The 12,031-nt window shown below is 38.4% G+C and overlaps 1 protein-coding gene across 2 annotated transcripts in view; it reads right to left on the reverse strand.

The window, feature by feature from the left end:
• The window catches only part of TSHZ1 (teashirt zinc finger homeobox 1), a 54,096-nt gene that overhangs the window by 32,357 nt on the left and 9,708 nt on the right, over positions 1 to 12,031 (reverse strand). Inside the window, exon 1 of one of the 2 annotated variants that reach the window (XR_007888715.1) lies at positions 1,983 to 2,080. The exons of the other annotated variant lie outside the window; for it this stretch is intronic. The gene's annotated coding sequence lies outside the window, so the exon portion shown is untranslated. Of the gene's footprint in view, positions 1 to 1,982; positions 2,081 to 12,031 lie in introns of those variants that run through there. 2 annotated transcript variants of the gene reach the window in all.

A 12,031-nucleotide genomic window follows, 5' to 3' on the forward strand; every position in this document is an offset into this window, starting at 1 on the left:
GTCTTCCGAAATCTAGCTAACAAGAAAATCCAGGATTTAGATGTTTTTGTGATCTGCTACCTTTAGCTCAAATAAACCAGGCAAAACCATCCAAGTGTATCTGATCCTCCATGTGTCTTGAATACAAAGCCATTCCCGCTACATTACTCAATCACATTCTTTATCACTTGAGCATTAACTTTATTCTAAGATTCCATTTCACTACAACTAAATGTAACAGATACCAGTAAGACTGCCAGAGATACATGAGCATAAGGCTAATTTTAGACATTTGTTAAGTTATTTATTTATTTATTTATGGTCTTCCTAGGAATGCATCAGTAAAGGAAACCCACTAGCTCTCGAGAGCACAAAAATTCAGAAGACCAGAGGCAAGTCTCTGCAGGTTGATAAAAAAATTCTTCATTTTACAGAGAATACAACCACCCTGTAAAGGCAGAGGCCAAGGAGTTGGGGGGGGGGGGGGCGGGGGGGGGGAAGTACACAGCCTGTTGGGTATACTGCAACTGCTGAAACACCTGTGGTAATTACATCACTGTCACAAGTGAAGTGCGCAGCAACCAGACGACAAAGTGTTAACAGCCAGTGAGTTGCCATGTAATTACCATTGCATCCAATGGAGTTACCCAGTACTGTATGTACTGCATTGTTCCCGTTATTATGTGGTAACTATCAAATTACCACGTGTCATCACTGTAACATCGGGTTGATCCACTATGGAAATTCATTCTGTTCAACAGCAGTCTAAATTCTGCATTTTCTCCCCCTGGTAATGTGGACAGGTGGATTATGGACTGAGCAATACTAAAGGTTAAAGGACTAAGTTAGGCACTTTATAGATTAAACCTGATCAAACAGGCTGATTCTGCCACCATTTCCCACTATGAGTTTCAGATGGGATAATACTTGACAGAGTACCACTATCTGTCCCAAAGTGATCATTTTCTCCTTAAATTTCCTGTAAAATCTACAGCAACTTTCCCTCTCTACAGCTATAGTAGTTTCTATCTTAAAAAATATAGAGTAGAAAAGCAGGTTTTGCTTGCTGTAAAAGGCGGGGAGTCAAAGATGTCAGGAAATCCATTTAGGAGTTACAATGTTACTAAGATATTTTACTGAGAAGACACACAGAAAGAATAGCATGATAGGAGGGAAGAGTATTAGGGTTTTCTTTTAAACAGAAATAGATATGATAGGCTTGGGTTTACACTTTTCCTGCATCTATATTTCTGTGGAGAACAAAATTAAGTGTTACAAGTGTGTTAAGATAACTTAAGGAATGCACACACAAGTCTTGGAAACAGCCCAAGAGACAGAGCAAAACTACAAGTGCAGCTCGCAACCTGGGAACTTCCCTCACTACAACAAACTCATTAGCAACTGCTAACAAGCCACCTGGTGTGAGCTACATGATAAGTGAAAATACGATGGCGAGGATGTTATGAAAATGGTTATCACCCATCAGTGCACTCACTACAAGGAGTATTTTGCACATATATTTTACATTAACACTTGGAAGGTGCTCAGATGTTATGTGAATAGGAGCCCATACAAGAGCCCTCATAGATAACACAGGAGTTTCAAGGCCACAGGATTGGTCACTATTAGCTTAAGTGACATCTAAATAGGTGCAAAGCCAAATTAATACACAAATTAAAGTCAAAGATGTTACAGGAAAAAAGACAATTTGGTAATTATGTAAGTAGAAATTGAAATATTATAAAAGTTTTATCAAAATAAGGAGACAGTCTTTTCTTACCACAATTTGTTAGTACATATCAGAATTCCTGAGAAGACATTACATCTCTGTCAATCTGCCAGTGGCTCCATGCCTCAAGAAAACAGCACTGGACATGCATGCAATTTTCAAGTTTCAGGATCTAACAGCAAATTAGCAACTGTACGTTTATTGACAAATCATGCATTGTTGCCTCTACAACATTTTACCTCCAACCTTCAATCCCTTGTAGAATCCAGCTCACCTTATGTGTCGGTCATTTTTGAAGTTATTTCATACAGAACAGCGACTGGCAGAGCCAAATGTCAATTGGGAGGATGACTCCTTACAAGTGATTTCAACAGAAACCAGAAGCAAGGAATGGAAACAGATTCACATCCTCATATTACATCTAGGTTGTTTTTACACTGTCAAATATAGTGCCTTCAAATCACAAGAGATAATGCTCTGTTTATAGTAACAAACATGGTGAAACAGCACACAAATAATTCAAGAGGTTTCATCACTGTGTCCTCTAGCCCCACTGTAAGGGGAGACAGCAAAACAGTATCAGCATCCTAGCCTTGCTTACACTACATCTTGCACCATTTGCTACTGTAGCAGTGAGACTTGCACCAGATCAACTGAACTGTAGCCTTTCACAACAGTTTTGCTTCTCAAGATCCACTCTTGAACTCCAAATGCGCCCAACAGGATTGACTTTAAAAAGATCCATGTTACTTAACTTGTCTTCACATCTGAGAGTTGCCCTGCTAAAATCACTTCTGTTTAAAAAACCTTTATGTGAGCAGGCAACTATTTATGTGATGCAATGACCAGATCTTCAAGCTGGGATCTTCCCAATCACTGCCTTAAACAAAAGCTTTGGGGCTAACGCTACCTGTGCTGCTCATGGAAAGTAAGGAAACAAGTTATGGGAGAGGGAGAACGAGCAGGACTTTGTCTCTTTAATTCTGCATGCATAATAATGTTTTTAACCACTGAGGTCATACCTGCGTGTGATGACTGACAACTTTTCAGCTTGATTCAAAGCAAACAGCTGTTGGTTTGATTGCCTAGCAACTAAAAGTTGATGGATGACCCTTAAGATGGATAACTACCATAAATCACCTCGTTCAGACTCTCAGAGAAAAAAAAAATAAAACAATGGTTTTCATGACATTTCCTGCACTCCATAATGTGCCATGATAAATTTGGCTGCCTTATGGATGCACAGTTGTGGCTGCTGAAATTAGACACTTTTGTTTTCTGCATCCTGCACTTCTTGTAGCCCCCTCTTTAAGGTGTGTTCATATTAATATGCTCCACTGTCAGAAGAGAGCAGAATACCAGAAGCTACTGTCAGTCACCACAAGGCAGGGAGAATCTGTATTGAATCTCTGCATCACCAAACAGCTTTTAATCAGGAAACAGCAGTCTTATATCATAGCTATGGCACTGGGCTACATGCATTAATAATGGTTACAATATATTTAGTGTAATGACTTGACCCTGGTCAACATTATTGATGCTGTGATTAATATGAATTTGATAAACTGCTTCCTCTTTGAAGACATTTTGTATGTTTCTCAAGCAAGAGAAAAATACTTTTTATGGATAAGTAAATATAGCAGGCCTTCTGATCTCAGCTGCACAGGTGTAAAAATAGATTTCTCAAGATTTATACTAGTGTCCCTGAAACTGAAATATAGATTATGAGAATAATACACAAAAATATAATCCTCATTATCATCACATTAATAGAAGGGGGGAAAAAAATGCAAACCCCCCAAACCATTATTCTAAATGGAAGGCCATATTCTTCCCAGAGAGGGTTAGACAGAAAGGGAAATTCCCTTTTATTGTTCTAGATAATAGGATTTCTCTGTTTGTTATGTACAGAATACATATGCATTCAAAAACAGATGTTCATAATTGTTTCCATTGTTTGGATTTTTTTAAACCTCTTGAGCCTCACTATTCATACGGAACCTCTCGTATTGAATTTGGTTTATGACAGCAAAATGATTTCTGGTTCTCTTTAAAGAAAAATCAAATCAAAACAAAACAAAACAAGGAGATAGTTTGGTACAAGTTTTAGTATATCCTTGTGGCACTCCTGCCTTAAATGCTAGGATGCAAGGAGCTTATCAGGGACATGTGTGATAAGAACTACCTTCCTCTTAGTAGATACATGTCAATCCACATGAATAAACTGCTGTCCAGTGCAAGTTTTTGTATGATTCAGTAATTCCCAAACTGTGATACATTACCCACCGGAGAAGGGCAGGTCAAGAGGGACCCAAGCTATGATCAGATGGATGAAAAAGAACTCCAAACACTGAATCAGTGGGAAATAGAGGGTATCAGTGGAAATCAGAAAATGAGAAATCAGATAGAAGTGGAACACAAGTAACTTCACTTGGGGAGCAGGTGGTTACATGGATGAAGTAATTGAGAAAACTAAGCTAAGGGAAGAAAGTTTCAAGGTGGGACTGACTTATCAGAACATGTTGGGGGAAGCGTGCTTGACACTTGCTTGCACTGTAGTTAGACCTATGCTACCAGTTTCAAGACCTTCCCCCTTTACTCAAGTCAGTTGAGCGTTTTTGGAATTCAAGTTAAATAATTTCTGAAAAATCTAAAGTAATGTTCCAAAGCATGAAACATTCTAGTAAATTCATGAAACAGGCTGCCACGCTGGTCATAGTAGATCAGAAACAACACTTAGCTGAATCATGTCTTCAGATTTTCAGCAGGTTGTAAGCAGTTTTCTAAAATGTATATTCTGAAAATGTGAGGTATGTTTTCACCTGCAAGATCCTGATCCACATTTAATTTTACATTAAAGTGGAATGTCAGCACAGTATGCACGAGGCTGTTGAGGTCAGCTGCATTTCTCAACAACCGAGAAAGCTGATGCTCCTCCAGGTACATGTGTTAGACACTCCACATCAGAAAGATAACTCAAGCAATATGTGAATATGTACTTTAGATGCTCTCCCAGCAGAGACTGACATGGCAAAGTAACAATACTAGTTGAAATGCAATTTATTTGGAGCTTCTGAAACTTTAGATAGCAGCATTCTATAATCAATATTTTGCATTATTCAGCTACAGTACCCTTTCAACTGAGAACCTAACTAGGGTAATTCACACAAACAAGAGTCTCAAGTGCACCTAGATATGCTTAGCATAACAGCACTTACATACATATAACATTCAGACACAATCTCTATTTATTGTCTCAGCTTTAAGTCTCAGTTGCCTGAGTGAAGGACCTGCTAAAGAGGACAAGACAGCATGCTGGCCCTTTAAAACTGAGATGCTTGTTTCCTTTCTGTAAGAAAAGTAAATCATGCTATAGTGAGTGGAGCTTTGAAAAAGCATCCATCCATTAAAGTTCATGGATCCTCGTTTCCAGATTGTCCCTCCCCTGGCTGTGTCTCAAGTTACAGCCTTGTACAATCCAAGTCTAAATAATATTCACTATGATAAATGACACCATAACTCCGATATCCACAATCAATCTTTGCTTTAAAGATACATCCATCTTCAATAATGTTGATGGGGATTCTGTAAAATGGGAAACGTGACTGTTTTCCCGACCTCCTAACAGTGGGGGAAGGAAGATCTGAGTGATGGCTGTCAGCCCACATCTGGCTGCAAAAATAAATTAGCCTTATGTAGACAAATGAAAGGACCAGCCCTGACTAGAAAACAGCCACTCCTGAGCAATGGCTAATTTATAGGATTCCTTTCTGGAAAGTTCCTAGCTGAGGCTACAGTCTTGTTAGCTATCTCTTTAAATGATATCTGATGCTGTAAATAACTTCAGTGTGGTAGGAACTATGCAAAGTACAAAGAGTGATTTGGTGGGGGAAGGGGAGGAGACAATAACTTTCTCACATTCTTTGTACATGATCAAGACATAAAATTCAGCCACTTAAAACACAATTGCGCACACACATGCAAACAAAAGTTTTGTTTCAGCAAAAACCTTGCTCTGTTTTGAAAATATGCTCTTCTTCTTTTGACAGAAGATTATTTTCTGCTTTAACTCCTTTGGCATTTCCTGGGCTGAGGCAACTACATTACATAAATTAAACTATGCAAGTGCAAGTGACACCTTAGTGTTTGGGTTTGTTGTTTTTTCCCCCCACTAAATGCTATCAACTTCTCTTTCTCCTCACTTTGCCCCCTCCTACTGATATAAGAGCTCCATGAGAGGTGTGACAAGTCTTACCAGGTCAGTTCCTCTCCACAGGTAATGTGAGGCTTGGATGTTGTGAAGTGGTATACAGACAAACTATGCCCTGTATTTATTTCAGCACATGTTTTCAGAATAACCCAAAGGAGAATTTAAACTGGAAGGTGCATAGGACAGTGGCTACCCTTTTTTCATGACTGAAATGTTTTATTACCTTATTCTTTATGTCTTTGACCTTGTCCTGCTGTAGAAAAACATAGGACTTTAATTCTTATAGCGTACAATATACGGGATTTGAAGAAGAAAAAAAAAAAAAAAGTCCTTTCCAGGAAGAGTGTGCAAACAGCTGAGGGAGAAGCCCAGTGCACATACCTTCCGCAAGCTGGCTGATCAGCATGGCACCCAGGCATCCCTGCTCCCCAGAGAAGGGCCAGCAGCACTGGGAGGGCCTGCAGCAGTGGTGAGGGTTAATTCTGTGAAGGTTGAAGGACTTACAGTAATGCTTCGAAGACAGAAACATCACAGGCTTTCCTGGCAAGAGGCTCGCAGAGGGTAGGAGGGGACTGCGAAATGAACTCTCTCAGGCTTTGTCGTGTGCGTTTCCCAAGGCCCGGCCTGGCCCCTTTGATAAATGACACATGTCATTCTGTCAGGGGCTGACACTGCAGCTGGGAGGGCCGGTGATGTATGGCTCCACTGAAAAGGAAATCAACTTTTTGGCACCAAGTAAGACTGTGCCCTGTGTAAGGATTTTGTTTCTCAAAAAGTGAAAGATAGACTTAGAATTAAAAAAAAAAAAAAAAAAAAAAAAGTTGAAAAACAGATTGAACGACAGCTTACACTTAACATAAATTAACTCAGTAATGGTGAAATGTGCTAGCCTGTGATAAATAAAAGCTACATTAGTCAATTATTAATCACACTCCAACTTGTAGCCAAAACCCATGACTTAAATCTGAGGCCTGAGCTGCCTTACAAACAGATAAGACAGTGTTTGATAGATGTCTTGCATAGTGTAATCAGGAAGGAATCAAAGGCTTAGTGGTTTAACCAGGGGGGGTGTGGAAGGTTCTGGAAACTGAGACTGGGTAAAGTGGATAACTGGATTGAAAGCGCCCTTTCACTGGGGATACAGTATATCTTTTGACTGCTTAAAAAGAGAGAGAGAGAGAGAGAGAGAGAAGGGGAGAGAGACATATCTGAATTTGGTTTAATCTTTTTTTGATATACAGGAATGTCTCGAAACTGTATTGCCCTCCCCCACCTCCCACCACCACCACTGCGTTAAATCATTTAAATCTGATCACTATTAAATGGATTCTCACCGAGACATCAAGTGTTTCAAATATGATCGTTTTGCACGGATTACAATTTAAGCATTTTATTTAATCAAATGAACTCACATCAGGCTGCAACACATTCATGCAGATACAAGCCGTAGAGAAAAAGCACAAAGCTGCATAAACTAAACAATTCCTATTCAACCAGACTGTAAAGACAAAATAAAGCATTTCAGATACAAAGAAAAAGCCTAAACATCTAAAAACACTGGTGGGGTTTGGGGAGAAGGGATGCAGTATCTAAAAAACAGCGTTAAGCCTACATGAAAGGCTGAACTTGTGCATCACCTTGATGAGATGCAATCACGGAATAGCTCTGCTTTTTGCTTATCTTCTGTCTTCAGAGCAACATGATGGACACTGAACCCAAAGATTACTTTGTCCTCTGACCAGAGAGAGAACTAGCACCATGTAGCACTGAAATACCCCTCCTAGACGTTCAGGTGACCTACAATGCTAGCCTAGGGTTTCTGGAGGCCCTCAACCCAGTGGCGAAATTCACACAGCATCTGAGTTTCACCATCTTCCTTCCTGTGTGGATGCTCTCATGCCTCCTCCTCACTATCCAGATCTCTGAGAAACTGAAAATAAAAGGTTTTGTCTGATATGTAGTAGATCCTGGAACAGAAGTATTTCATGGATGAATTGTATCCTCAGGTCCTGACGTAGCAACAGGCTGTACATGGGCACACCCCTGTGATTGCACAAAGCCAGCTGCTGGTTTAGGAGATTCACACCAGGTAAGTCACTTTCTAGCACACATTGTGTGTTCGCCAGCAATTGAGAGCATCACTGGGATGGGCGCTCACAAAAGAGCTATAGCGCCTTCCTGAATCAGGCCTTAATGAGCACTGTTATCAGCAGGAACACTGTAAAAATGTTTGCTTCTCAATCAGTAATTTCCATATGCTTTACATCATTCCTAGTGATGTACCAATCACACTGGTTCATCAATGACTTGATTAACTCTCCCAAAGCATCAGACATGATGTGTAATTACAATAGTGCACAAATTACTTGAGTTTTTAACCAGCACACAAAACATAAGAGAGATCCAAACCAGAAAAGCAAGCATTCACATCAACCATGACGGACTTCATAAGACAATTTTCTCAGCCACAAAAATACTGCAGAACAAACCTATGACCTTTTAAAAAAAATTATTTACCTTTTTTCTTTTCCACTCAGCACATTACTATTTCATACTACAAAATATGGCAACTTTTAAATGTTCCTACGTGGGACAGGGTCCTACTGTGGTTGGTGCTGTACACACACACAGCAGGAAACAAAAGAGCTTTTAATGCTAAACAAGTGAAACTGCATTCTACAGTTTATACATGCTGTACATGCTTGGCTTTTTTAACAGTACAAAGACGAAAATAAAAAAATTAAATAATCTGTAACTAAAAATTACACCACCGGTTACAGCCAATTTTTAAAGTCTATATATTCATATGTATGTATGTAGGTACACATAACTACATACATTCTCTCATCCTCTGACCTATCATCAGGATTTTATATCATAAAGTAATGTATTACTGTAAAGTAAAATATTTCTTTATGTGGTGGTGTGGACTTGCCAGTAGACCCAAAACTCAATCCAGTTTATCTAAGATGTTACTTGAGCAAAACTGTTAGTTTACTTCAAAAAACGGAGGCAACCTCAACCAGCTGAAAATGACAGCAGTTGTCTAGATCACAGCAGCAATATACCCACTCACCAACTTCAAGGTGGTGCAGAAAGTGCTTAATTGAGGAATTTAAAAATGATGACTGAAAAAAGCACAAATTTCAAAGTAAATTAAACAGGGATACTCTTTGAAACCCAAACTTCAGTGACAGCCCCTACAGATAGTACAGCTATTTTCTCAATACATGTACAATTTGACTAAAGAAAGATAAGGAGTAAGTGAACAGTATGTATTTAAAAACGTGCACACTGTCTGGTGTTTTAAACTTTTGCCTTCCTATTGCTAAAATATCATTTTTTTAAGTCCATAAAATTTCAAGATAGTGTGCAAAATGTTTATATATTACCAAGGTCTCCCTTTAAAAGGTTTATACTTTTACTTTATGACCTGTCCTTGATTTGACACTTCCGCTCATCAGAAAGGGATTTATAAAATAATCCTGAAGGTGAGGAACAGACATCTGTCAGGGACTGGCTGAGTTTCACTTTGCGAAATTTAAGAAGGGAGAGAAATCCTGTTAAGCTCTCTTTAGTCACCAATAGACATCAAAGGTAATAATTAAAGCAGACAGACGTCATAAAAATAAATTTATGTAGTTCTTCATAATGCACAAGCACTCTAGTGTGTAAAACATCTATCAGAGTGAAAGAAAATACATTTGAAATGAGCAAAAATCTGTTTTGTTTGAGTCTTTGCCCACTTCAATAACATAAAAAAAAACAAACAACAAAACAAAACAAAAAAGCAAAAACACAAGTTTAAACTAAAGTCTTTCAAAACCTTTGCCATCTGTGGGTACATGAACTATGGATGACCCCAAATGATTTGCACTCTGCTCAGAATCCCTTAGAAAGCACGGGAAAAAGTATCATTAAGAATGACTGATGACTGCCAGTCATGGTTGACCTCACCCAAGCTTTGGTCTCTGCCTCAGTAATAAGCTGTCCTTTATTAGCACCAACACTCCATAAAAGGGGTGTGTTTAGTCACAGGATAGTGGCCTTCTAATGCTCATTGCTTCTCCCTGAAAGATTGATTAGTGCTCATTTTTACTGCCTTCACAGTATATACAGTGACAGTGCTGCAGAGTGTCAGGGCCTGCAATATTGATGATAAGTACAACTACAAACTAGAGGTTTGGAAAAGACAGAGGACTGGGAGTTCACTCTTTTCAATTGGAAAACACTACCAAAGCAAAGAGGACAAAACACAAGCTTACACATGAGCTATCAATATTCTGGTAAAGATAAACTGAGGCTAGGGAATCCCCTCTCCCTGAACAAAGGCCACTTAAAATACAAAACTTAACAGGAAAGGTTGTTTTTTCATTTTGTTTTCAAAATGCCCAGGCAGTTTTCCTTTCACCTACTAGATGTTAAGGCAAAAAAAGATTACCCTGAAATACCATTCTTGTGTTTACTTCGTGTTTCAGAAAGGCTTTAAAGTAGTGACTTACAGGGTAGGAAAACAAAAATCTTTTGTAAGCACAGAGGTTGAATGCTCCTGATTTAGAAGTTACTGTAGTGTCCCTTTGCAGCAGCAGGTGCCTCTTTGATGGTAAAAAAGAAAGAAAACATGAAGAAAATGTGTGCTATGTATCATCAAGCACAAAACTGCTTGCATTAACAAGAGTCCTCTGCAGATTTTACTCTTACGTTTAAATCGGAGGGATCTATGCATTCCTTAATTAGGATCTGGAGTGTAAGCTGCACCACCAGAGAAAAAACAAAACAAAACAAAACCTGTATGATGGAATCACATAATGTAGTATGCAATAGCATGCAGTGCAAAGCATATTTAAAACAGAGCTAGACCCAGATGTGGTCCTTGCAAAGTATCAGCACTGCAGTGACTAAATAGAAGGTAAAGATTCATGAATTTTTTCGTATTAAGAAATCCCAACCTGAATGCATTACTTGGAAGAAACATACCTTGACTCAATTTTATTTTAAAAGTAGAACAGAATTGAAAACAGTCCTTAAAATTTGTCTTTTAACCAGAGATTTTATACCACACAAGGCCGGCTCAAAATTATACTGTAGTAGTTTAATATGGAATGACTTGTTCATATGGCTCTTCCTGGGAACAAGTCATTTCACATGTTACAGCAAGATAGAGCTGAAAAAAGGCATGTTGCACTGTTACTTTTATATAGCTGGGAACCTGAGCACAGCAACCTCATACCAAAAAGTATTACAGCAAGAGTTTACTGCATTAATAATAGGATGCCCTACTGCTGTGACACATTCTGTACTTTGAAATAAATATTAGTCACAATAGTTAGGTTTTAAATTCATATACTTTAAAGCTGAGCTGTAACTATGACATTTGCAATAGCGATGATTTGCCAATAAGGCCTATTAACCATTTTGCAAAGAGCAGTCTGTTGTACTATTTTAACAATAGCCAGCTATAAATAATTTAAAGACATTTTTTACTTTACAAACACACCCACAAACACTACCAGTTTAAAACTGGATGTTGGAAATTCACATTCACACTTTTATATTGAATTATCATCTTTTGATTTCAACACAGAGAGGTTACGTGCAACTAATAAATAATTTACTTTTCAATTTTAATATAATAATTAAAAAATCCTTCTACAAGACTAGATTTTGTGAGCCATGATGGCCCAGTTCCTGAGCCATGGAAATCAAATGCATGCTCTTTCTTATACCTCTTTTGGGCTTTGGTTCAGGCCCAGGCTGCAAAGCATCCATTCCTTTCACTACATTTACCTTCCACTTTGTACATTCAAATAACAATGATTGGAAAAGAAAAAGGAAGGAAGAAAAAAAAAGAAAAAAAAAAAGCAGCTGAATGTGAAACCAGTGATTTTAAATCAGGAAAATTTGCTTTAAAAAAAAAAATGAATTAAAACTGTGGCTTATGTAGAAAACCAAAAATATTACTACTACAAATCCAGACATTCACACAGTTCCTAATTCCTTAGGTGGTTAAAACTGGCCCTGCTGTACAGAGGAAAACGGAGACAATGATAAGCAGTACTGTGACTATTAGCTTAGAGGGATTCTACTTGGCTATTTTCCTGCAGCATGCACTG

Source organism: Apus apus, chromosome 2 (assembly GCF_020740795.1).
Source record: "Apus apus isolate bApuApu2 chromosome 2, bApuApu2.pri.cur, whole genome shotgun sequence".
Taxonomy (NCBI): Eukaryota; Metazoa; Chordata; class Aves; order Apodiformes; family Apodidae; genus Apus; species Apus apus.